This window comes from Cygnus olor, chromosome 6, assembly GCF_009769625.2.
Source record: "Cygnus olor isolate bCygOlo1 chromosome 6, bCygOlo1.pri.v2, whole genome shotgun sequence".
In the NCBI taxonomy this organism is placed as follows: domain Eukaryota; kingdom Metazoa; phylum Chordata; class Aves; order Anseriformes; family Anatidae; genus Cygnus; species Cygnus olor.
This window is the reverse complement of record NC_049174.1, coordinates 685,446-710,997: the sequence shown is the minus strand read 5'-3', so window position 1 is coordinate 710,997 and position 25,552 is coordinate 685,446. Positions and strand designations below refer to the sequence as shown.

Here is a 25,552-nt window from a genome sequence, read left to right as displayed (position 1 = left end):
CAGGGCATAAAAACAGCAAAAGACAAAAAGCTCCAGCTAAGTTGGCAAACCCCTTTCATTACTATGTACCTTATATCGTCCCAGAAAATTATTTACCTAAAAGGGCTAGAAGCCTCATTTGTCTTTCTAAACAAAGTCTGCCATACAGTAGAGCAGTTCATAGAATATCTGGGGGGTTAGCATACTGCATATTATAGCCTAACTATAACATTTCTTGGTGATAAAGAGCATGAAGTCTGGGTCCTGAATCTCCCAGTCTCCTGCACTGCCAACTTCACCTGGATAGTCCTACAGGAACTACTGAGGCATCTCACGAAAGTCTGGACACTTTAATAGAGACTATTGTAAAAGCAAACTCAAAATAGGGCATTTTCCAAACTCCTTTCTGTAGCTAAACAGAACAAACAGGAACACATCTCAGGTTTTTACTGTCTTCCTTCACAAACTATCCCATCCCCATCATAGTTAGATTCCTGATTTCACTTTTCCTAAATTGTGAGCATACCTAAATTACATCCTAATTACCATACTTGCAGGTAAATGACACAGGAGTAATACAGTTTATTTAAAACGTTAATCTGCTAGGGCTAAAATTAAGTCACTGGATCAAATTAAGGACATTTTCAAAATTCATATTAGCATCACCACCCCCACCTCAACATTCTTCTGGAGACAGCTACAAAATTAATTGTCAACATTTGCCCAAATATGTACATAGAGGGAAAGGGAAGAAATTGTGTGCTCATTGGCTAAAGGGGAAAAGAGAGATTGCAGAGAATACCAATTCTTTACCAAGCATTGTTAAGAAAAGCACTTGTCAACACTAAGCTGACAATCCATTTGAATCCCTGGTGCACAATACCAAAAATTCTCTTTTACTACAACATAAGTAAACGTAACCTGCCGAGACTCATATGGGATGAGGTGTTAAAGCAGACAATTGCTCTCCTTGTGGATGGATGGGCACACTCAGGTTGTAAAATACAGAACTGCAAAGCTCATTTCTTAGACTCGAGTTCCACATTCACTGACCCTGGGTCAGCACTCTTTGGTGGCAAAAGTTACATCCAGCCCTGGCAAGAACATGTGTCTGTGAAACCAGACACAGCAAACAACATGTTGTTTAAGTGAGTTTAAGAAAGGTTTAGGCAGTGCCCAATCCAGCTTAAGATCTCCTGAGTTATATTTGCCACTTCAAAGTGCTTTGAGCAAATCTGAATCAGCAGAGTTATACCGGACCAAAGCTGTGCCTTGTGTGGCTGCAGCCATTCCCGAGCTGCACTAGGTGGCCAGGAGTTTAGTTTCCTGCATTACAGGATCACAGCCTGAACGCATCTGACTGCAAACACAAGGCTGGGTGAAGAACACAACCATCTGCTGCCATTCCATGAGTTCAACCAAACGGTCTTGCTTAACCACCTTACTTTTTAACAGAGTTCTTATCAACACAACAGACACCCAGAAGAAACTACAGCTTGGCATTCGTGCCCAAACACTTTTGATTCATTTTACAATTCCAAATGAAAGACCTCAGTGAAACACTCAATAAAACCCCTGCCTCGAGGATAATCAAGCTGTTTATCCATTAACCACTACTGACAGGATCCCCTTGCAAGACGGGTACGCTCTTGTGACGTTGATTGCATTTGTTTATCCTCTTCAGATTCTTCTTGTCCCTACGCTATAGCATGTAATTTTCCTTTGTTCAGCTGTGCTTAGAGAAATTAAAAACTGCGTGTCCCATGTAATAAGTACATAGAACTATTTACCCATAAATCAGTTTGCAGGAAATCACTACCCTGCAATACATAATAACTCAGCCTGTGTTTCTAACCTGTGCCCTGGCTGTAGTATATCATCAAACTGTAACGACATAAAGGCGTAATTTGTAGTTATTGTTGTTAATCCAGCAAAGAGAATGACTTTTCAAGCAGAAAGGAGAAAAAAGGCAACAGGAACAATAATAAAAAAATAATAATTTTTGTATTACATGACTGTATTATTAAGCTGCCTTTTCTAGACCTTATTGCAAATTTTAAAATATTACAACCACCTTTGCTTACCATTATAAGAGTGCCCATATTATTCTGTTGAATTTCAGTCAGTGACATATTGGGGTAATAGATGGGAAAAATAATCAGCATAATCCTCCCTTGCACTTCTAAAGCGCCTTTCATCAGAGGACCCCAAAGCACTTTAAAAAACATTAATTAATTAAGCCTTGTAACATCCCTGTGAGGTAGGCTGTATTATGCCAATTGACATATCGGTGATTTAGTGATTGAAGGCACACAATGAGTATAATCCTATGTTTATGCCAATACAAAAGAAAACCCCTCCTTCCTCATTTCAGACTGTAATAAATAATTCAGTGAGAGAGCAGGAATAAACTATGTGATTACACTGTGATGTACACATCCACAAATCAACGGGAACACCCACACTCCCTGAATGACTAATTCTCCATCCCAGCTGATCAGACTCGTGCAACTTTAGGGCTCTGCACAAAAGGGTGACCTTCACCCAAGGGAAAGGCAAGACTGAGCCACCTGAAGCTCTGGCAGTGCAAGGCTGCTTGTACGGCTGTTGCTGGAGATGTTTTCTATTGCTGTTTTTGAAATGGCATCATAAACTACGTGTACAAAAGGGATTACAAAATTAAATTTTGTAGTGCAACAACGGATCTATTGGTTGGTCAGTTTAAATACTCTCACCTAGCCCTTCTGGCTTTCAGATCTGCATTAATATGCAGATGTTAATATAGATTATATACTTATATGATTATATATTAAAATGTTTATAGAAACATGGATGTAACTGTCAACAGAAAGATTGCTAGTAGGACAAGGTTTAATTGCTGAACTTTAGAATGTTTTCACAAATTAAAATTGCTTTGATAGCTGAAGCTTGGTTTGAGTTTTTAATTTTTTTAACGTCAGTGTTGCCCATTCCTTTCCTCCAGCATGACTATACTTAAGTATTAGACTTAACATGTACCAAACAGCCTTGTAATTCTACATATCAAGTTTACATTTTACTGTATAAAGATTGTGCCTCATGTAATAGATGCTGTTTCACATTTGGGAAATGTTATGCTAGGACCCTGACTTTTATTAGATTAATTTAATATAGGTACTAACTTACTAGACTAAATTAATAAAGATCTTCTTTAAAAAAAAAAGGGGGGTAGGAGAACAGAATGAACCCGCAAATTAAATAAAATTTTCTGAAGCTTGTTATTTTGGAAGTCTTTATTTAATTTTCCAACCCGCTATTCTGTTTGAAAAACAGCCAATAATTGGTAAGGAAAAACAACATAAAAAAAAGTTGACGTTATTTACTTCGGGGGATTATTTTTTAAATTGTTATATAATAGATCATGAATACTTCAAATACACAGAAGGGTAAGGAACCAAAAGAGGTACAAAAATATTACCAAAATTGTATTTATTTTTTGTTACTCTGTATGGTTTTTAAAACTCTTATTTCCATTGAGGAAAAACATTTAGCCCTGCATAACATCTCTCTTTTGACATTTTGAGGATAAGTCTGCACTTACCTTAGATAGCAAGAAGTAATACATGAATAAAGAGAAGTAATACCTGAATAAGGAGAGAGAACTCCTCATTCTCTATCTTTTGTCTGAGAAAGGGAACCAAACCTCTAAGCATCACTTCCATAGTATAAAAAATAAGTCTTTTCAGTTATCAAAACTCATGAAAGAAAGGCTACTGTGTCCAGGATATTAAACAGCTCCTAACAGCTGCTTCATAACAATGTAACCCCAGAGCTCAGCTTTACCCTCCACCATTACACTTCCTCAGCAGTATTATTCAGTAGCCCCAGTGCCTGTAGGGTTGCAGCACCCACTCCTTCACTAACAGAATCCCCACATAATGCTCAATGGACAGCACTCGCTCCATTTTTGCGTGAAATTATTGCCTTTGGGGCAACCTCTACTCTTACATTAAGATCCTTTGCAGCTCAAACCTGGGAACGCTTGAACTTGCTCAGCTCCACATGAGCAAAGGCTACGCCTCCTGCCAGGGAGCAGTGGCTGCTGAATGCCAGCAAAACGCCTACAGACCAGCAGTGTCGCGACTCAGCCTACTCCATGGCCAAAGAGCTTTCTTTAGCTGCTCCCATGCACGGAGGTTTGCTTTGCCATCTTAAAACCACCACTGTTCCTTTGGCTTTGGAGCAGCTGCCTCTCGTTGAGTCCCAGCCTCCTTGGAAAAACACTGGCTGCTTCTCTGCCATCCTGCCTGGCACCGGGACCACAGCTCCTGTCTGTAATTTAGAGTGTCCCAGAGAGCCAATGCAGGCAGATCCTGCTGGAGGGGACCTGTAACGTGCTTCCACCTCAGTCTTGCAGGATGAAAACTGGAGCTTTAGTGATTTTGCCTCAGTTACTAAGAAACATGAATGCAAGCATCCTTAACAGTTGGTGCTTTTCTCCATTGCACATTATGTTTCTTTAACAGCCACAAAGGGTGCCTGGATCATCTAGACCAAAATTCTGGACTCAGTGACTGTATAGCCACCTCATGACCTACAAGAGCCTGCACATCTGTAAAAGGACCAGAACTTTACACAAAAGGTTTGCTTTCAAACCTTTTTCATCATCTTCCTGCCAGCACAACACACTGACAAAATCTGCCTCACAGCACCCTGACCAAGGAGAACAATGCACCTGGGCAGACAACCTTTGAGGCTGTCCTTGGTCCTCTCTCCAGAAGCCTTCCTTGGATCTTATATTGTGATGTTTTCAAATGGAGAAGAGAGGGAGAGGCAGAAAAATGCTGTCCTTCTTTGAGGAAAAAACCTGTATCTGTTTTTAAAAAGATGCAAGAGGTCTCAGACTTCAATTCACCCAGCTTCAATGCTCCCCTATAATCTTCACATGGCAAGACAGCCCACTGAGCAGGAAAAAAAGCACAATAACATGGCATTGCAACAGAATACATAAAACACATTTTAAAGGTTATAAAAGAGCATTGCTAATAAGACATTCTAGAGGCTAATAGGTTTAGAATTAAGCCTCCAGACATTGTTTGGCCTTGAATGAATCTGAATATCCTGCTTACTCACAGTAACACTGCTACAGAGAGCACAGAAATCTGGCTCAGAGTGTAGACATACAGTAGCCAACCACCTTTGTGTTGAGTCAACTACAAGTAGATTTGAAAATTCATGGGTCTCAAGACCAAAGAAAAATAAGGACACACAGCATGCTATGCTGCACAAACCAACCCCTAAACCAAATGCAGATTCATATTTTGGCCTATACAGTTTAACAGCTTAACCTCTTTAGTTTAAGATTTGTGTCTTTTGGGGTTTTCCTTACACTGTATACAAAACTACCAGAATGGTTTTTCACTAAATTACTACTTTTGGCTTGCCTTCTGTCTTTTCTTTCCTCCCACCACACATTCAGTCCTTGACTTCCACAAAAAAATACAGCTTGAACTGAAGAACTGGTAGGACAACATCTAACTAGCAGGGTGGAAAAGCATGAATTGCTGAGGAAAGAGAGAGGTTGAAGATTTCACTGAAAACCCTAAAGAACAGTCGCTTCCCCTAATTAATTCAACAAGAATGCAATATGTGAAGATATGGTTGCTGTTACCTCTGCAATTTGATTCAATTCTTTTGCTCTCTGAAGTTGCATTATTGTAAGAGCATATCCAGACCCATACAAGACCTTACGATGTCTGTCGACTTAATTCCAGTATCGCCAATGACATTCAGCTAGGAACTAGATCCACCATGAAGCAGTTAACAGATGAGGTGAGACTTGTATTCTAGTACTTGTTATATGTATTTTAAAAAATCTATATGTAAATGTGCATGCATACATATATTTAAAATATGCAATATAACAGAGACTGAAGGTTTGAGGATCTTTAGGCAAAAGACTTCCTCATAGCTCACAAAGGGGTAAGAAGCAAATGACCAAATCTTACCCTTCCTTTATAAATTGACCTACTAGAGAGAGACAGAGAATAGTATCTTTAAAGTTGCAATATTTATTTTCAAAACACATTTGAACAATCCTAGTCTCTAGTTGGAGCAGCATTATACTTCCAGGTACATGACATTATATTCAATACAAATCCTTCCTTCACTGACATCCACTTCACTCAGTAACCTGATTCTTGGCTTCCTCATCTCCCTGTTCTATTCCAAGGAAGAGCAAAACAATTCTGCATTTCTGACAAATCTAAATAAAGCTTTGCTGGTTACCAAACTATGCTACATTTCCTATCAACAGAAAACAAAAAAACAAAAACAAAAAAAAAAAAAAGAAAAAAAAAGACTGTAGTTCACCACTAGAGGAGATGACTCAGAACAAGCAAGAAGTGTTACCAGACTCAAAAAAATCAGTTTCCTCTTGTAGTGTTCATGAGCCCACACTATGCTGAGATGAACTCAGATTTGTTTTCTTAGCCCACATCTTCCTAGAACTGAGTCTATTTCCGTACAAAGCCACTAGGTCCTTTTTGGATCTTGTTTGCATTTCCATCCTCACATTAGTTTGTGAGCAAAAGACCACCAGAACAAATTCATTATTTTAAATAATTTTTGTGCACATGAAAAAGATTGGAAAGAGTAATTCACCTTTCGGATCTGGAGGTTTGTAGCACATGCAAATCATGCTTTGAAGCATTTCCAGAAGTCTACTGCTTCTTTACGTAGCAGCTAAGATTCTTAGGTAATCACAGGATTTAAAAGATGTGGAGTTTAAGGGACACCACCAGATGCTGCAAGTCTCAATAAAGGCTAAAGCATTGGCGGCGTTGCCAACATGCTCATGAGATAGCGAAGAGCTGTAGTACCTCCTGAGATCCATCCACACACTTTATCACAAAATAACTAATTTGCAGAGTTCCTCTTGCAATAAGGGTACCAGTCAGTGTGACCAGGCACGATTGTGGTCTAGACGTAAAAGGCCAGCACCATACCATTAAAATTGTAATATAGGAAAATGATAGTTTAAATATTAAATAAAATTGATAAATAATGGATGAATCTATAAGATTGTATGGGAAATGGCTTCCTTTAAATACACTTTTCTATACTAAACATGTTGCTTACATGAAATTTGAGAAGTTGTTCAATCAAATCTTGCTGAAAATGATGTTCTAACCCGTCTTTACAGACAGAAGTGATTTTATTGCTGGTGGCCCAAAACATTGGCCTCTCTGTTACCTCCTCTCCCTATGCTGAGGTAACATTTTTCATTGCATGTTTAAAGAAAAGAACTGAAGATCTGGAAGACCGTAATCTGGGAACGCATAAAGAACACTGTTAACTGACAGAAACTAAGGTAATAATTTGTAAAGGAAATACTCTGCTTTCAGGCTGTGGTAGCATAAACTCTTAACTAACAGCCATGAAATGGAGGTGCCAAAGTCAAGACACCAAGGCCTCAAGCCAGCTTTTATACAGGTATATAGAATATGAAAGGCTTCATATTGCATTAACTGCACCTTGTACTTGTATACACTTGAGTAACTTTTATAGTGAAGGAAAATATTACCAAATATCACAAAATGTCAGCACTCAAACCTTAGAGACATCTTGTTAGAATCACAAAATTATGCTATTATCTAGGGGGTTTTCTGCCAATAGTGGAACAGGAATTTGCATAGCCAAAATCTCACAACAGGTAGATTTGACAGGCTGATAGGCAATGAGGATGCACACTCTTTCTAGGCCTCAGGGAGATAGCAAAAGCCTCCATTAATAACTGTCCCGGCTAGAAAATTGTGTCTTGACGTTGTTGACAGCCCTTTAGGCCTCCTATACAAAGAAAATAACTTTCATTCTTAGTTTACAAATATATTAATTGATTTTATTTCCTGCTAAGATGGAGCTCAGATTTGTCACAGTCCGTTACACTCCCTTGTGGCAAGCAGCTCTGCTGGTCAGTTCTTGCTTGCCTGCCCACCCCAGGCCACATCCCTGTTGCCTTCCTCCTCCCACCCACGCCACGCTGCTCCATCTCGGAATGATGGCAGCCACCTCCGAGCTTTACAGGAATAAATCTCCAGACCGCAAACCTCTAATATCCCCTCCTCCTATCTACAAGGCAACACTTGCTCTCAATTTAGCTTGAGTCATGACCTTTCTTCCCATCTTCTTCCCATGCACTTTACCCAAATTTAAAAACCAGAGGAAGAAGAGATCACGAGAGACTGCAGTGGTTTTGGCCTACTGGGACGAGTGAGGGATGCCTTCTCCTCAAGGGCCGTTTTCGCCATGACTGAGGGTACCTGCCTCAAGGCTCGCTCAGCCTGTACAGAGAAGAGCAGCCCAGAACGCACAACAGTGTGAGCCTCCAGGGCACAGGGCAGCTTCCCTTGGAGATCAAAAAGGACCTCTGCAGGCAGGCATGACGGTACCTGCCAGTCACATTTGCACCTCAGCGTTAGCTGTCTACACTGTGCACATATGGGCTACACATTTAACCAGCTGGGTGCACAGACCCTTCTCTCCCTGCAGTCAAGAAGACGAAAAAAATTGATTTTTCCACTAAAATAACCCACATTACTGTCATAGCAATTTTTTTTTTCATACAGTCTCTTCTGGATCAGTTTTATGTATACATTATTAAATACTTGATGGAATAACTATTTATCTAGAACATGTATAATGTTTTAACTAGCTGCAAATATTATATACATAGCCACACAATGGGAGAGAATGGAGCAGTAAGTTTAAATCACACTCCTCTTACTGATTTTCACAGCAGAAGTAGTAAAGTATTTGTAGGGAGCCGACACCATAAAACACAAAGGAAATTTAAAGGGAAAAAAAGTATTTACTTTAAAGGACTAATACTAATACTTTTCCCCTTTTCTGCGCATAAACATATGTATATTTGTATTAATTCTGGACACAATACAGCTGATACATTCAAATGTATGTCCATTTAGACATGTGTACATAACATGTTGGCATAACTAAGAAATGAAAAACAAAAAATAAGTTAAAAAATTGTAAATTAGATTTTTTTTCTTTCTTTCTCTGAGTAATGCCAGAAAATGCCTTTGCATTTTGTCTTGAGGTTTGAACATAAGTAGTCATTTTCTGACAATATTTGGAAGAGAAGTTTTCAACTATACCAAGTTGGTAAAGCCATTATTTCCATTGCAGAAAATTACTTCCAATCCTTTTGCTTCTCAAATCACCCCCAAAAGACAATATTTTTTTCTGAATATTCCCTGTGTAATACAGATCTGTAGACTGTGGAAGTAACAGATATTTTGTTACAGTGGACAATGATCTGGATAGAGGGAGGGAGTCAGTCCATGAAACCGCAACTTGCCTAACTTTTTTTGCTTACATGAAAAACAGATCAACTGATCATTTCCTGACAGATGAAGCATTACCATCAAAGAGAATATAAGTATTTTATTCTTTTATTATTTAGCCCTATCCTTACTCCCTTCCTCTACTCCTCACTCTATTCCTTTTTTATTTGAAAAACTGTTTTTAAAGAAGATACATTTTAAAGGAGGAATTCTGTCTCAAACAGGAAAAAGCTGAAACAGGAAAAAATCAAGACCAGATCACCTTGAAATAACATATTTTTAAATCCCATGCTCTATGCCTCCCCTGCTGTTTAACTTTCTCTCCCAGCAAAAGCATTCAGCGTATTTGATAAGACTATTAATATCTTTGTTCAGTCCCCCAGCACCAGCCCTCCATGGATGGCTTTTAGGTGGATTTGTTACTTGTCAGAGCAGCAGCGCTGCCCCGGTGGGTGAGTTCCCCAGGTGAGGGCTTAGCCCTCGTGGATCCAAGTTCATCACTCACCACATTGCTAATGAGACAAGTGCAGCCCAACACGAGGCTAATTGTCAGAAGCAATAATCTAAATTAAACTGGCCAACGTTCAAGTAAAAGGTACCTTATAAAATATCCTTTTCAAATGGAAGCAATCTCAGGAGTTTGTATGCCTACTCAATATAGAATTCCAAGCTTATAAAAAAAAATCACAAAACCTTCCTCTTCCTCTCTAAGGAGCCAAAGTAATTATTTTTAATACAGTGACATATGTTAGACAAAAGTATTAAGGAGGGGGTTTCATTCCACTCCAAGTCTCCACGGAATTTTCCCTTACGTGATCACACATCTGAGCTCAGATCTTAGCCCAACCAATGAAGATTTTTTGAAATTAAGGTTATTAGCTGATGAGAAATCCTTTTAAAAATAAGCCCAAAACAGGGAAGGTCTGGTGTGGCGCTCCCACCATTGAGAATTGTCATTAAAACAATACAGGAAAAAAAACAAACGTTCACAAAAACATTTGATAAAAGGCCCAAGTCAACTCAAAGCTCACTCCATTTTGGCTGGGACTCTGGGCTCACAACAGCTTCAGCCTGCCAAAAGAAATACAACCACCCGTTTCTTCCTGATGCTTTCACCCAGGGAGAGACCTGTTCCTTTGCTTTCCCCTGCCACGATAATGACATGCCTGCTAGGATTTGATTTGGGTTCTTATCACAGCCTGTCTTTGAAACAATTATTATTTTGTTAATTGTCAGAAGAAAAGGACTTAAGTGGCACCTCAAACTGACATAGTAACCAATAGCTTCCAGATAATTGTTATGTGTTGTAATTAAAATAACGCATGTTGAGAAGAAAAATTTAAAAATACCTTGGGGTACATTAGTTTAGGATATAATTCCACACAGGGAATCTGTATAATTTTGGTTGTAACCACACAGAAAAAATGTAGAATTTAAGTTAGAAATTATTCACTTACTATGCAGAGTTATTACAAAAAAGTGTATTCATCTAATACGAATGAATGTTGTGGGTGTAGTTACAGTGTTTTATGTGTGTGTTTACCCATAAGGAATGACTGCAACATGTACGGAAAAGTAGTTTTTAATTAACCTTTTTTATACTTTTAAGATTATTTGATTCTTTGTCATTTTTATGAAGATAGTAAATGCTGATAAGTGGATACAAAGATACTTTTCAAAACACTCAGTCATCTATACCTGATCTCTGTACTAGTGACAGTCAGAATACCCAGGTATTCAAAATATCTGAATTTTAGCCTCAAACATGAGATTATTTTAACATGGATAAATACAGTGAAAAACCTCTCACTGAAAAACAATAAATGTAACAAGAAATAATAATTCTACACAAAACACCATGAAAGCCAGTGGATTCAAGAAATGTTAAATGAGAAAAATCTTGGCTCAGCCTTTATTGAGATTCCACAAGAAATGCCTTTCTTTTTGTAACACAGGGTTGAACTCTTGAATCACTACAAATGCCTAGTCTAAGAGGTAGCTGGCAACTGCAGTGGCATGAAAAGCATCTTGAACTAGACTTTGCCAGTTCCAGATGAGGATGCTAACTTGAGCTACCTATAAACATTCTTAGGTTTCTCTCTCTCTTTTTTTTTTTAATCCCATTTGGGAATTTGCTGGTTCCCCTACCAAAATATCAAATTCAATCCAAAATGCAAAAACTTTGTTACATTACATTACGTTCCTTGGATGCATTGGACAGTCTACAGCCTACTCAGGAATGTAAGGAAAATGTGCAAAATGACACTCTCAGTGCACTAAAATGAACTCTGGAAGTTTGGCAGAAGCACATATTTAACTTTGCTCACAAGCACAACCAACTGAATCAAGCTGTACTAGTAGCACCAGCCAAAGATGAATTCTCAAAGACAAACAGGCTGTGGCAAAACTGAGAAGATCCAAGAGTTCCTGAAGAGTTCCCTTCATGTAGGTATTAAATCTGGGCCATGCTCTTGCTGCCAAATTCTTAATGTGCACACAAAAGCAAACAGCAATATTGGCATAATGAATGCAGAGTCACTGACCTGTGCCCTCATTCAGCCAGACAGATGTTGGCTGTACCACTGCCCAGATCAACTGAGCAAAGACCAAAGACGCTTGGAGAACAGCAAGCATCTGCCCCACCTGAAGTAAGGACTTCACTCACTAGATCAACTGAGTAAGGCTCAAGGTAACATATTTACAAAGTCCATCTTACATTTCTTTTTATACATAGTAGTTTGATCTCTTTGTCCTTTAAAATCTGAATTTCTCTTTCAGATTGGTGAAACAGGCATTTTAGCCTTCATTTCTCCCCAGACTTATCAAAGGGCCATAACATAGTCCAACTCGAAAATGCAAAGAAATGCTCTAATGAATAGCTATTATATATGTAAAGATATAGAACTGCTTATTTTCAGCATTAAAAGCAAAAAATATTTGCAAGCAATTCGTTTATTCAGACTAAAAATATGCTAGACCACAACCAGTTTTTATTTTTTGTTTTTCTTCTTTTTTCTTTATCCTTGCACTGGGGATTTGAAGGATGACACTACACCCTTAAGGTCAGAAGTGTTAAGTATCTCTAGTCAAGATGTAAGGAAAAAATCAGGCAAGCAACATAAAAGCAGCTTTGGGCTGCTTTTTTCTTTTTCTTGCAAATGAAGAAATTTACCATAGAAGCCTGTTACCTTCCTGATGCTTTGCACCTCCAGCAGTCAAAGAAGAAAACACCCATTAGACAGCTGTAGGGTTGCTCTCTGGAAGAAGCCTAATATTTTCTGTCCTAATCCAAAAACACTAATCCCAGCAGGGCAAGCTACCAAGCAGCTACTTGGGCCAGCTTGATGAGGTTGTAGTTATTTACTTCTGTCAATTTAAGCCCAAATTGTAAGTGCTCATTCAGTCTTCCTACTGTTTTAACTACTAAGCATGCAGGATGATGACCACCTTTGCAGGGCTGAGCTGCTGCTTACCAGAACTAAATAAAATCAGAAAGACAGATTTGGAAAACCTAACACACTTTCAAAAATTACACTCTGCTTCAAGACCTAGCACAGTAATAGACTGTCACAGGAACAGCTATTTCCTGGGCAAGATAGTGCAATAATGCAATTACTGCCATTTAATTAATTTATATTCTCAAAATCTGTCTCCTTACAATTTCTAAGTATTTCACTTGAGCATCAAGATAGGATTTTCTGACCCTGTTTAACATGACAACCCCTGCAACAAATGGCAGTTGTCTATAAAAAGAGGGGGCTCTCTGAGCACACATGCATGGCTTGGTTTGGTGTGGTTTGTTTTAAAGCAGGTCAGAGTGCAAGGGACCTTTTCTACCATGTGGGACTAAACGCCAAGAAATCTCACTTCGAGGACTGCCACTCTCCTCTGTGAAATAAAATGACACTGCTGTTAAGTCTGGTTGTAATTACAGATATGAAAGGATGCCTGCAAAACTATGCTTGTATCTTTCTTGCTCTTCATCCTATGCTATAGATGTATTTGCTATACAGCTGTTAACATCCTGAACAAGTAACATGCAGCAGACTTAACATTTCCTTTCACTTTAAGCACTAGCATGCAGTGGTGGCTGTTAAGGCAGGCTTACCAGTAAAGAATGAGACCTTTGTCTGCCTCTAGTGCGGGCAGAGCTCTCCCCTGCCTGCCCCTGCAGCTCTGGGCAAGAGCTATGCCGGGAAGCCTTGACCTCCGGCCCGACAAGGACACTTAGTAGGGCTAAGGGTAATCCCAACTCCTCCTTGCTCATTCAGTTTCTTGAGCCGTTTGAAGCAATCATTACCAACTCAGCTACATTTTGTGGTCATATTATAAAATGAATCATTGTTAAACAGTCCAAGATTGCTAAACTCATTTTATGTGTGGTTTAGAGTAGAGTCATCGGTTGCTCAGACCCCTCCGAGTTGTACTCCCTCCAGCCTAGTCGCAGCAGGGAAAGCGCTCCTCCTTGGCACTGTTCCAAATTTAGGATGGTGTAACAGGGTAGAATTTGGCCTCTAGTACTTGTTCTCACAAGCTCCCCAAGAGCCAGCCAAGATTTTTTTCAGCCACTTCCTTCTGAAGAGATTTTACCTCAGAGAGGCTCTAGCTTTTGTGCGGTCTTAACACAGTGACTGCCGGGAATTCAAGTGTCTACCCGGGCCTGTGAGGTGCTCACTTTACACCCTCCCAGGCCTAACTTCACCCTACGTGTTCCTATACACACTATTTCTGTTTTAAGAGAGCCCATGGAATATTTTATGTTGGGATTTGGTAAGAGTGAATGAATGCTCCATTATTCATTCTGGTGGTACAGCAGTGGTGGCTCTCAAGTTTTACAACGCAACACATTGCTGTAATGACATCATATGACATCATAAATCTCCCATGATTTCTAAAGCCTCTGATGAATGGTTCCACATAACCGCTGTGTTAATAAACGGAAAAAAAAAAAAAAAAAAGGTGAATCAAAGAAAAATCATGTGCATTTATGCACAAGTTAGAGGTCTACAGGCAAGTACTAAACCCCTATGCTTTACGAAGAAAACACTTTACCTTCAGTCCTAAAGTAAAGAAGAAGGCACCATCTTAATTTATGGACACTGTTAGACAGGGAATCCAACTTTCACATGAAAATATCATATAGACAGCTCCTCCACAAAAACGTATGAATCTTAATTTCAAGTAATATTTCTAACAAGTTCTCTGAAGAAAAAAAAAAAAAGTATTGTATTTCCTTTATTACATCCAAATGTTTATGATATTTCAACCACAAATAGTGCAAAAAATATAACACATATTTTTCCTTTCTTTTAAAACCACATACATATTAGTCAAGCTGAAGACCAACTTCTTAGTCCTTTTCAAAAAGGTGGCTATTTGCCATCCTCACCGTCAGTCAAACACACACAGTTCAAGCAAAACCATAAGCCTGCTGTAAGACTCCCAGCCTCAGGCTTCATGCGTCTCTCTACTGTCTGCAGTTTCTTCTTCCTATGCTCTCAAGAAAGGTACTTGAAACCAGGTCAAATCTTATATTTACTAAAACAAACACATCTCCCCACTTTCAGCCTCAGCACTCCCACAATTCTGTCCTCTGAGGACACAGATAATCAATCTTTCTCTTTGCAGCACTAGGAGGATTCCTATGAGTAATTTCTATTTTGTTGTCCCAGTCTAAGTATATTCACATCTACTTGGGTGTTCATGTAAGCAAGCAAGAACCTAAACCCAAGCTTGTAGGATGTATTACAAAAAACAATCAAGATACTCTGAAGATCATTAGACAAAAATATCCTGCGGACTGATGGCTTTCATATAAGGAACAATGTTCTGTAGAAAAATGGCTTTGGCCTATCCCACAAGTAGCTAAGTAACCTGCCCCAGAATAGTTGCATCAAGGTTGTTGTTTTTTTGTTTTGTTTTGTTTTCTGTTTTTTCCTGTACAGCTGAAAAATTATGTCTTGATTATGAAAAATTATTATTTTTTTCCTAACAGAGCTGAAAAATTATGTGGACAGAACATCCCAAACAAGCTCTTTGCAAAGACTCAACAGCGGCTACTGTTCATATAGATAAACATATCTGAAGTTGCGTTACCTATGCTGTAATCAACCTGCCTCTTAACAGACCAGTTAGTTCTTCACATAAAACAAGTTCTGAAATGTAGCTTGAGATATATCTAGAAATAAAAATCATGTTTCAACCTCTGCCCTCAACTGCATCAGCGGGAATTGAAAACTCCACTTACTTCAGAAGCATTCGACTTTATTTACACTGCTGTAACTTAAAACAGTTTATTTTTTGTAAAGAATCCTTTGCAGAAGTACAACACAAAAAATTATTAATGCTAGCAGCATTGCGTGCACTTCTCCCAAAGAAGTACAGCCCCAAATGAATTATCATCCTTGACTCCTCTCAGCTCAAAAAGATATGTTCATGGTGTGCACTTTCTACTTCAGCATCTTTCTACCTTTCCCAACTCCACATTGTCTAAACAGCCAATGCTTTATAGCCAATATATGCTTATAAGCCAATGCTTTATATTTATATATGCTATTTTATAACCTTTGCTATGCTATAGTAGCTCCCTTAAGTCCCTTTCAGCCCCAGTTTCCATCAAACCCTCTGATGTTATGCCAGAACATCAGTAACATGCAAAACAGTTTATGCAGTTTCAGGCAAATATCTAATCTGCTATTTTTGCAAGTTCAAATCGCTGTGCTGCTGATAATAGAATAGTAAGATGTTACTCAGTACTGAGATCCTCTTTTTTCTCGGAAGAATTAGAAAACGTGAATTGTCCTATAATATTCAGTGGTTTGCTGAGCATGACTATGGTCCAGCCACATGCCATAGTGTATATATAGCCTTACAAGTTTATAACATACTGAGGTTTCTGCTTAATTTAAATCTGCTACTGGGTTTTAACATCTAGCTTCTCTCATTTTCCCCATCTCCACACATCCCCCACCAGCACTCAATGCCAAAGGCTCAAAAGTAATGAAAGGGTCACAGGAGGCCCCAGTCATATTTGAAACTAACACACACCCATGCACAATCACACCATCACATACCTGCACACCCGTAAAGTAATGTGCTTCAGACAGCATATCCTAAAGCCACCAATCATTTTCTTGCTTTGTTCCCAGCAAATTAAAATACTTGCATTCTTTTCTATTCCATGCTCTTATGCCAAAGATGGGATCATGCTAACAAGCTTCTGAAAGAATCCTCTAAGATTTTCTTATGTTTACAAATTAAATTTTTAAAGAAAAGCTGAAGTTACCCTTATCAAGAACCCCAGAAGTATAGGGAAAAGAATGAAAATGTCAAGAATTAACAATACTAGGTATTATAATCCCACGCAGTGTTAATTTTGTTCCAGAATAGCATGTAGAAATCTATCCCACCCATCAGATGAGTTACTACATTTCTACCAGCGTTTTGGCACCTCCTTCTGTACAAACGTAGCCCTTTTTCTATAAAGCATGTTATATAAATGGCTTAAATCCAGCAAGTATGGAAATAATGGGGTATTTTGCTTCTAGATTCAAACTCATCGCTCCTTAAATCAGACAGCATCTTTGTCCCCCTAAATATTACATCACACAACTAGCTGTGTATAAAATGACATTCAGTAGGTGTGCAAGTTCAGGGAAACAATAACCAGCATTAGGCAACAAGGAACTATAAGCAACAATTGCAACACAAGACATAACTCAATGGGCCAATGACCCAAGCCAAAATTAGAACCTGTTCCACCTTTTGTCCTGCAAAGCTACAAACTGCATCTCCTAACAGCTACAGAAAAATAACTGCCTGTTCTGTAAAAGACAAATGCTATGTAGATACACAAAGTTATTTTGTCATAAGCCAATTTAATATCTAAAAGTACACGGACTAGGGGCTGCCTATCTACTAGAGGATACACATGCTACAGCTACATTGCTGCAAATGCTGATTTAGCTGCAAGTCTTGTCATATAGCCCATAGGGTGTTTTAATAGTTCTGAACACAGTGCAGTTACCAGCAGCTTGCATCCATACCCAGTTCCTGGATACATGGCCAGATAAAATCTAGACAAAATGCTACGTACTCGAAGGAAAACAAAGTACTGTCTATTAATTGCATGGGAGTTAGCACTGCCATCATGTAATCCTTGCTGAAAACATGATTTTTTTTCAAATTTATTGCGATCTGTTAAAAGTCATTCCATTTAAACAGCATTGCACAATTTCCAGACAACTGAATCTGTGAAAAAAGCCTTATGGCTTTGTGTCAGGTCTTTCCACATTATTATGGTGCAAAGGCTACATAAATTTATCTCTTTCTAATTCTGGATTTTTTCAAATATCAAGACAGTGGGTTTTTTTTGTCTGTGTTTTTTTTTTTTTTTATTCTCCATCTGCAGCTAAGATTTCTCCATCTCCTGCACATTTACATGCAAAACCAGAGTTTAGGCATAAGAGATGCACATAAAAAGAGAGGGATTCAGGAGAAGCCGTGAAGATGTCTGATGGCAATTTTGTTGTATAACAGCCTCTCCTTCAATAAAATCCACGCTGTGACCACTTTGGTACTACAGCTGCACTTGGACCTCTATCCCAACTTTGCTTCAATAAGGAGACGGAAAACAGTGGGACAGGTGAGTTGCTACACCTCAGTGAGACGGTGCAAGCACTTACCACAGTACCAAAAAATCAAATGGCTGCCCGTCACAGAGCCCTGACATTGCGATTGCAAACAGCCTGGGAACACTTACTTTCTTGGCAGTCTCTCCTTTTTTTCTTTTTCCTTCCCCACCTTACTGCACAGACGGACAACATATTTATAGAGCACAGAAGTTCCTTAAAAAATTAAATTTTACTACAGAGCTACAGAAAGGTGAGGAAAAAAAAACTCATGTTTTTATGATAATAAAAATATGGCTTAGCCTTGTTATTTAAATCAATTTTGATTATGAGACAATTTTTTTTTAAGTGTAATCCACAGATCACAGATGGAAGATCTCTAGTTAAAAAATATTGCATTTAAATATTGCAATATAAAAAATATTGCATTTCTTTCCTAATTCCTTTTATAAAGTCACACACTACCCTTTTGGCCCCCCTCTAAAAAAAATAATAAACACACACATTGGGATTTTGACGATTTGGCACTGTCCTTTTAGAATCTGGGAATCACAATCGGCTTAACAGAAGCAGCTTTCTATCAGTAAACTTCATGATAAAAGTACTCCTGGACAAAGAAATAAAGGAACGTCTCTCTTATAGAGTATCAAACTAATCCTGGTGATAAATTTATTAATTCAACCATTGAAATGTCAGTAGAATATGATTTTTTTCTGTTATGAGCAAAATACTTACTCCAAATCTAAAGAATTTAATAGGGTTTAATCCAATCTGGCTAAAGAGAAGTTCCGTAACATTCTAACAGCCTTGGCACACACAGCAATAATGTTCAGTACAAAATGGTAAATTCACTATAAAACATTTTAAACTTTTAATGACAGAATAAAATTCCATGGAGAGTGGTTACAAAAGACAAATTTTAACAACTGCCAGTTTCTACTAAATTCTGCCATAAGGGTAATACTCAATTCATAAAGCAATATGCCACTTTTGCTGGCAAATATCCAATTGTGTCGGAAGAATACATCCTGATTGTGTTTTACGGGACGGAGCAGCCAAGGAAAGAGAGACAGTGGGATTCATTCAAGATTCCTACAAAGTTCTCAGGGGTGAAAGAAAATATAACTCTGCAGCACCACAACATCTCTTCGGGCTATGTAGCACCAATGGAACCACTGCAGGACCTGCGTTTCCCTTTTCATTGCAGAAATGCCCACCTCCAGTACACCGTCCTTCACAGCAGTCACGTTTCCCGACTATAGATCAGACTGTTCATGATTCACCTCCGTGCTCTAGACTGTGGTATCTTTTACTTAGCTAGAAACTACTGCTATTGATGCAGCAAATCATATTTTTCAGAGATAAAACATTCTTTTTAAATCAACAAGTCCTTCCTCAGAGAACAAAATAAAAGTTCTACCTTTGATCCAAGAAGCAGATTTTATTGTTTCTATGAATGTATATAAAATGCATTTCCTTTTGAACAGATTTATCCCATTCAGCATGGGGTTTTATTTTATGGGTGGGGCTGGTTTTTGTTGATTTGGGTTTCTTTGTTTCATGGCAATTAGTTGTAAAACACCTTAAGATGCATTGCTAGAATGACTGCTCTACAAAGAGCACTTTGTATCTTATTGTAAAATATTCAGACACTCAACACAAACAAATGGTGTCTGTAATAAAAATAGTGCCACATATCTTCATTTGTACTAGAACAAATCAGTTTTATTTGTTCATTCTGCATTTTAGTGTCATAGGTCTCTTAGAAAAGATAATTTATAATTCCTTCTGCAATTAGATATGAAATTAAGTCATCTTACTCTGCAGAAGAATTTATAATAAAGAGACCAGGTTCAACCAGTTCCACTGAAAATATTTAGATAGTGTCAAAAAAGACAGCATAAAAATCTTTACTGTTTTAACAAATTAACACTTGCCTTTTGGGTAAAGTACTGTACATGCTGTTAATCTTTTAATTAGGTTCTCAATTTCACATACGCATTTATGATAGGGGTTTTTTTAGTGATTGAAAAATGCAAATGTATGGTGTTGCTATGCTCTTTTAGCAGACATCTCAGAAAAAAAATAACTAGCATGTGTAGCCCTCTATTTAAAAGCTTGACAATAAAATATTAATAAATCTTTGAGAATATTACCAATGAAATGCCATTCCATGTTCTTTTAAGCAAATACAGCTTACAGATACAGAAAAAGACTTGTTCTCCACACTCAAGCCACATAAAAAGAAAGTTTTATGTTCGTAATTCGTGCAGTTTTTAGACCCATCATCAGCATTTAAAAATATGTAATAGATGCTATCTATATAAGTGGATACATAAATAGTGACGTTTGAAACATATTCTATGGAAGCATTTCATAAAATGCCAATTTTCTCATGCTGAGTGCTGTACAATTCTGCCCAAACATCTCCTTCCAGGATTTTGAAAAGATTTGGTATTATCTATAGCTCATTAGTTGATATGTTCCTTTCCTCAAGCATTTGGTCCATCCTCAGTTTCAACGCAAAATAAACACTTTTTCCCCCACAGACTATTTCATAGATTCTCTAACTGGTGCTGAAAAAAACTACTCAGAAAGGCAGAAAAATTGCCATCAGTTAATGATCCCTATGCCAAGGGACATTTTTAGCATGGAGCTGTCACTACGAAAGCAGGAACTATCTACTAGCTATCCCACATAATGATTTTTGTTAGAAAAAGGAAAAAGGCCAAAATGTGGCTAAGCAGCAAATATATTATAAAAACAAAGTATGAAAGCAATTTAGCTAAGAATCCTCACTGGCACACATTCTCTTTCTAGATTGCTTGTTTGAATTTAACTCTTTATTTTAACTGTGGAACCAGCCAGGTGAAGTTGAAGATGCTCCATGTACACAATTAAGGAGTGAAGACATTAAAATACAGACCCCAGGCCCCAGGATTACTATTGCTTCATTCTTTAATTGACAAATATTTCATCCTAGAAAACTTATTTTCTATTGGAATGAAGTTGGAAGTAAATTTACCCACAGATATCCAGTGAAAAATATCTTATGCTCATCTAATTCAATTTGACGCAATGCTTTTTTTTTTTTAAATCACACCTGTATAAACCTTTTTTTTTTTTTTTTTTTTCCCCTGGATAAACCAAAGGTATTTACTGACTGAAAGAAAGACAGAGCATGAGTGATCCTCCATAAGCCCTGCATTAGCAGGGAAAGGGAGAGAGACCCACCCTGACCAGCCAAGTAGCTCAGTGGGCAGGAGGGGGGCATAAACACCAGCTTCTTTCATCCACAGCTTGCATTTGAGCCTTAATCAGTTACTTTCTGAATGGGTTTCTAGGCTAACTGGCAAAAGGAGGTCACCAACAAAATTGTCTTTTGTTTATCCTTTTTCATTCTGTATATTTAGCTGGATCCCTTCTGCTACGCTCATATGTGGTGGTGAGCAACACTCAAAATTGACCCCTTGCTGTCAATGCCAGAAGGATCTTTCCTAAAGAGATGATCAGAAACACAGAGCAAGTTCATGCTTAGCTTGTGGATGTAGTTGAAGGGGACTGAGAAGTACTGCTTTGGTACACCATGAGCTTGAAAGGGACCCCACAGCCAGCAAATTTGCTCCCCACATGCTCAAACCAATTCTTCACATGAGCAGGGAGATCCAGACCAGAGCACTCTCATGACAAAGGCACCTGGGGCAGAGCAGCCAGCAGAAAGAGCTGACCTTTATCCAGAGCAGCACACCCCTTACAAACACTGCACAGGGGAACCTCTGAGGTCCTAATAGTTGGGATGCACTTCCCAAAAAGTAGAAATCAATGTGGTGGATGAGCCCTGCCTTTGCTAGGGTCAAGGACACAAGCAGCTGGAGTTGGGCCCAGCTTTGTGCCCCATGGGCAGCTGTGGCAAAAAAGCATACTCTCTCGCTATGGGGTTAAAATGCTGCTGCCCTTCTCTAGAGCTAGGACTGGAAAACATCTCAGCAGACAAGAATATCTAAAAAGAAAAATCAAATTGAAAAAAAAGCTACCCTAACTTGTGTGCAGCCTCACCAGGCTCTGCTCTCTTCATATGCTACTGAACGTTTAAAATATATTTAGCTTGTTAACTACCAGGCTGCTGAATGCACTTCATTTTCCTTCCCTTGACAGGGAAAGACCAAGTCTAACCTAATTTACTCCCATTTCTAAACATAACTCTGCTTCCTTATCAGATTCATGCAAGAAAGACAATTTTTTTGTTGTTTTCAATTAAAATTAATAACCACCATTTCCCAATTTTCCTCAAAAATACCAGTGGTTCATGGGTTTGTGGGCTTAGCTGAGAGGTTGGGAAGGGGGCCAAGAAAAATCAGAATTTTTGGTCTAAGTTTTTAATCAAGCACATGCAGGCTTTTCAATGTGAGCTTGATTTTTATTTCAACCCAAATTATTATAGGGGTTTCTGTGACAGGAAAAAAAAAAAAAAGAAATTAAAAAAAGGAAGCCTGTGGCTCAATATCCCCAGCATTTCTTCACTGGCTTATAAAACTACCAGAACGCAGGAAAATATGTCCTTGAAGAGCATGATACTTGAAGAAACTCCTGTCCTGCCCGGTTACCTTTTTGCACACAGCCTGCAGCACACAGCGAATGGGAAGCACTACAGACTACAGCACTCATAAAACAGAAGCACAGATTTACTGTTACGGCCATAACGATATTTCTCAGAAACAAAGAGAGAGGGAGGAACGAAATGCTTAATGATACCTATCTGTAACAGAGTCTGAGGCTTATCAGTTAGGAGCACGGAGCGACCAAATGACATGCACTTGGCTGCCACAAGCTTGTCAGAGCCTGAAGCCGTCACCAAGGCACGCTGCATTTCAAAGCGCTGGGCCTAGCTCTCCCCTCGCAGACACGAGAAGCCTCGGGCAGGCAGGAAACGAATGAAGACGGGGTGTTTTCCTGCGACAGCCCAAGCCTGCTCTGTCCCCTCCACTCTCCTCTTCTCATCCCTGCCTCCTCCTGATTATGAGCCGTGTTTTGCTCAGTCACAAACCGCAAATGAGACAGAAAGCAGCCTTCAGAAGTGCTGAGCTGTTCAGGGCTACGTTTGGTTACTCTCCTTTAAGCTGTTCAAACACCAATAAATTACCCATTTACTTATACTACCCAGATGTTTGCCATCTAGAAAAGTAAATTATTATTTGTAGAAGGTTTTGTTCCATCACAAGAATCCTGTAAATAATATCTTGGGATCAGAAAGCCAATACCGCCTGGCAACTTTTACACAAATCAGCACTGGGCGGGTGGCGGGGAAGAAAAGGAAAGAGACACACTTCTCCACCAGTACTTGAAAGTTAAGAACTTTCATCATGAGCTTATCAAAGAGTGAAGTATTCACTGTAGTTCACACTGTTGGGATAATGAAGTTACTTAAAATAGCACTATGGATGGGGAACGAGGGTGACAACCTGGAAGGTGAGCTATTACTGGATTTTGAACTTATGTTTTCATATATATGTGTGTGTGTTATTTTATATATGTATATTATATATGTATTCATATTGTAGATATAAATTACAAATATAATACCTATTTCTTTATATATATAAAAGTAAAACATGAAACGTACTACTCAGTTTGTTATATATTTGAATATGACATCCTAACATTTCTATGTAGGTCAACTTTTCCACAAAAAGTTCACCTTAGTTTTAGTAAACCCTAAATATATATGCAGCCTCAACCTCTCTTTCTTCTTTAATATATTACTTAAGATTTCTTAAGAGTTCCAAGCAACATTTAGAGAGAACTCTTGGGCTGTAACTGAAATGGCACGAGATGCTGAACCTTTAACAAGTGTCTTTCAAGCCCTGTGTCCATTACGCACTGAAACACGTATCGAAAAACAAAGCAAGAAGAGATTTTCAGCATTCTCATTAAATTCTGACTTTCTCTCCAGGTTCCTGTAATTGAGTTTCACTCGTATTTGTCATCAAGTTTTGTAGGGTAGACAAAACTGTGATTTGCTGGCAAATATCTGTATACAAGGAGGGAAATAAATATTTGAGCAGTACTCAGCCCACTTTCTTTAAACATCAGGGAGAAAGACAAAGAATACAACTCTAGCAATGTACAATTCAAGGAGCTGCTTTTACAAGGAGCGCTTTGATATGGATGGCTGAGTATCGCTGTAAGAAATCCAGTCTGCTTAGCAATCCCAGACAAAGTTGTCATTAAATTTAATGTCTGAGTTTACTGCAAGACGTACATTAGAATTGTACCCCCCATGCTTACTACTCTTAAATGATTTGATTTGGGCCTTTCACAATTTCACCAGCAAAGCTGGAAAGGAGAAAAAAGAGCTTACCCATAAGTGTCCCAAATAGAAGCAAGGTCAGCAAAAGGGGATTACTAAATGTAAGGAGCTGTTAATTAAAGATGGAGTAAGACTGTTCTGGTGAAAAGAGCTCTGAAGTGAGCTGGGTTGTTTTCATCGGTTTAGAAGGGTGATCATATTCTGCAGCAAAAGAGTCTGAGTGGAGAGAAATACATCAAGTCTACGTGACTGACAGCTGTTAGGTGAGACCAGTATGCTATCTCTACACAAATGAAAAACAAAAAGTTGCAGTAAACAGTGACAGAGCTAGGAAATGACCCAACATTTAGTTTGTTGATCATCACATTCCCTTGTTATTTAAGTCACCATGTCATCAGTGTCTCTTCTACTAATTAAAGCCAGTATAATATTGACTAGAAGGTGTTTGGTCCCATGGACTGGGAGCCATGGCTGAGACATACAAATGGCACTGGACACTTGGCTAAGGAGTCAGAAGACCCTGAATAATAGCATCCTTGTAATTTATTGCACATTATTTACAGGGAGAAACCTGACCCCAGGTTTCCTCTCATTTCTCTCTCACTGCAGTGCACTGCAAGGAGTGCTCACGTTCATGTTCCAGAGCAGAGCATGCTGCAGAAGCAGCACCAAACTCTTCTAGCCAAGTCTGTTTTAAAACTTCCCATAGCTGCAAGCAACAACAAAGCCTCAGAGGTGAGGCAGCAGGAGAAGGTTAGTTGGTCCTAAGACACAACTCTGGCGGTCACAACATCAGGGCTGAGGTACACCATCAGCTGCTCTGGCCAGGCACTACCCAGCATCAACCGAATTCTACTCTTTCCTACTTGGCTGTGCAGGGCTGATAGGGCTGATGCTGCCTGACCTGAGCTCGCCAAGTCATGACCCCCACTTAGCATCACCCTCCTACATGTCCAGCTACTGCCACTGTGCATGGCTCTGTACAGCCCCCAGGCTTCTCCCTTTTCAGGCAGTGTGCAGCACTAGAAGAAAGGGGGCAGCGTGAAAGAGGCCTCCGAGGCATTAACGCAAGGCATTGCCTCTTGCAGCAGCTCTGCTCATGGTGATACATTGCTTAAGAAGCAGGGGCTGGCAACCTCTGCGGTGACAAAGATGGGAAAGATCTAATATTTCTCTTTCTCTTTGTTAACTCCCCTCAGCTGTTTTCTCACCCGTCCTTCTGCTCCACTTGGCATCCCAGCACCGTTTCACTTTTCTGTACACCCTTCTCCTTGTGGTAGCCTCTCTTCCCAGCC

The 25,552-nt window shown here is 38.9% G+C and overlaps 1 protein-coding gene and 1 long non-coding RNA gene across 3 annotated transcripts in view; one reads left to right on the top strand and one right to left on the bottom strand.

Moving 5' to 3' along the window:
* The window catches only part of SATB2 (SATB homeobox 2), a 132,260-nt gene that overhangs the window by 81,511 nt on the left and 25,197 nt on the right, over positions 1-25,552 (bottom strand).
* LOC121072113 lies at positions 11,549-15,516 on the top strand. 2 transcript variants are annotated; one of them, XR_005821015.1, is made up of 3 exons: positions 11,549-11,765; positions 11,880-12,009; positions 15,316-15,516. It is a non-coding gene; the product is annotated as an uncharacterized LOC121072113 (long non-coding RNA). The 2 variants fall into 2 exon arrangements; XR_005821014.1 differs by having other exon boundaries at positions 11,549-12,009.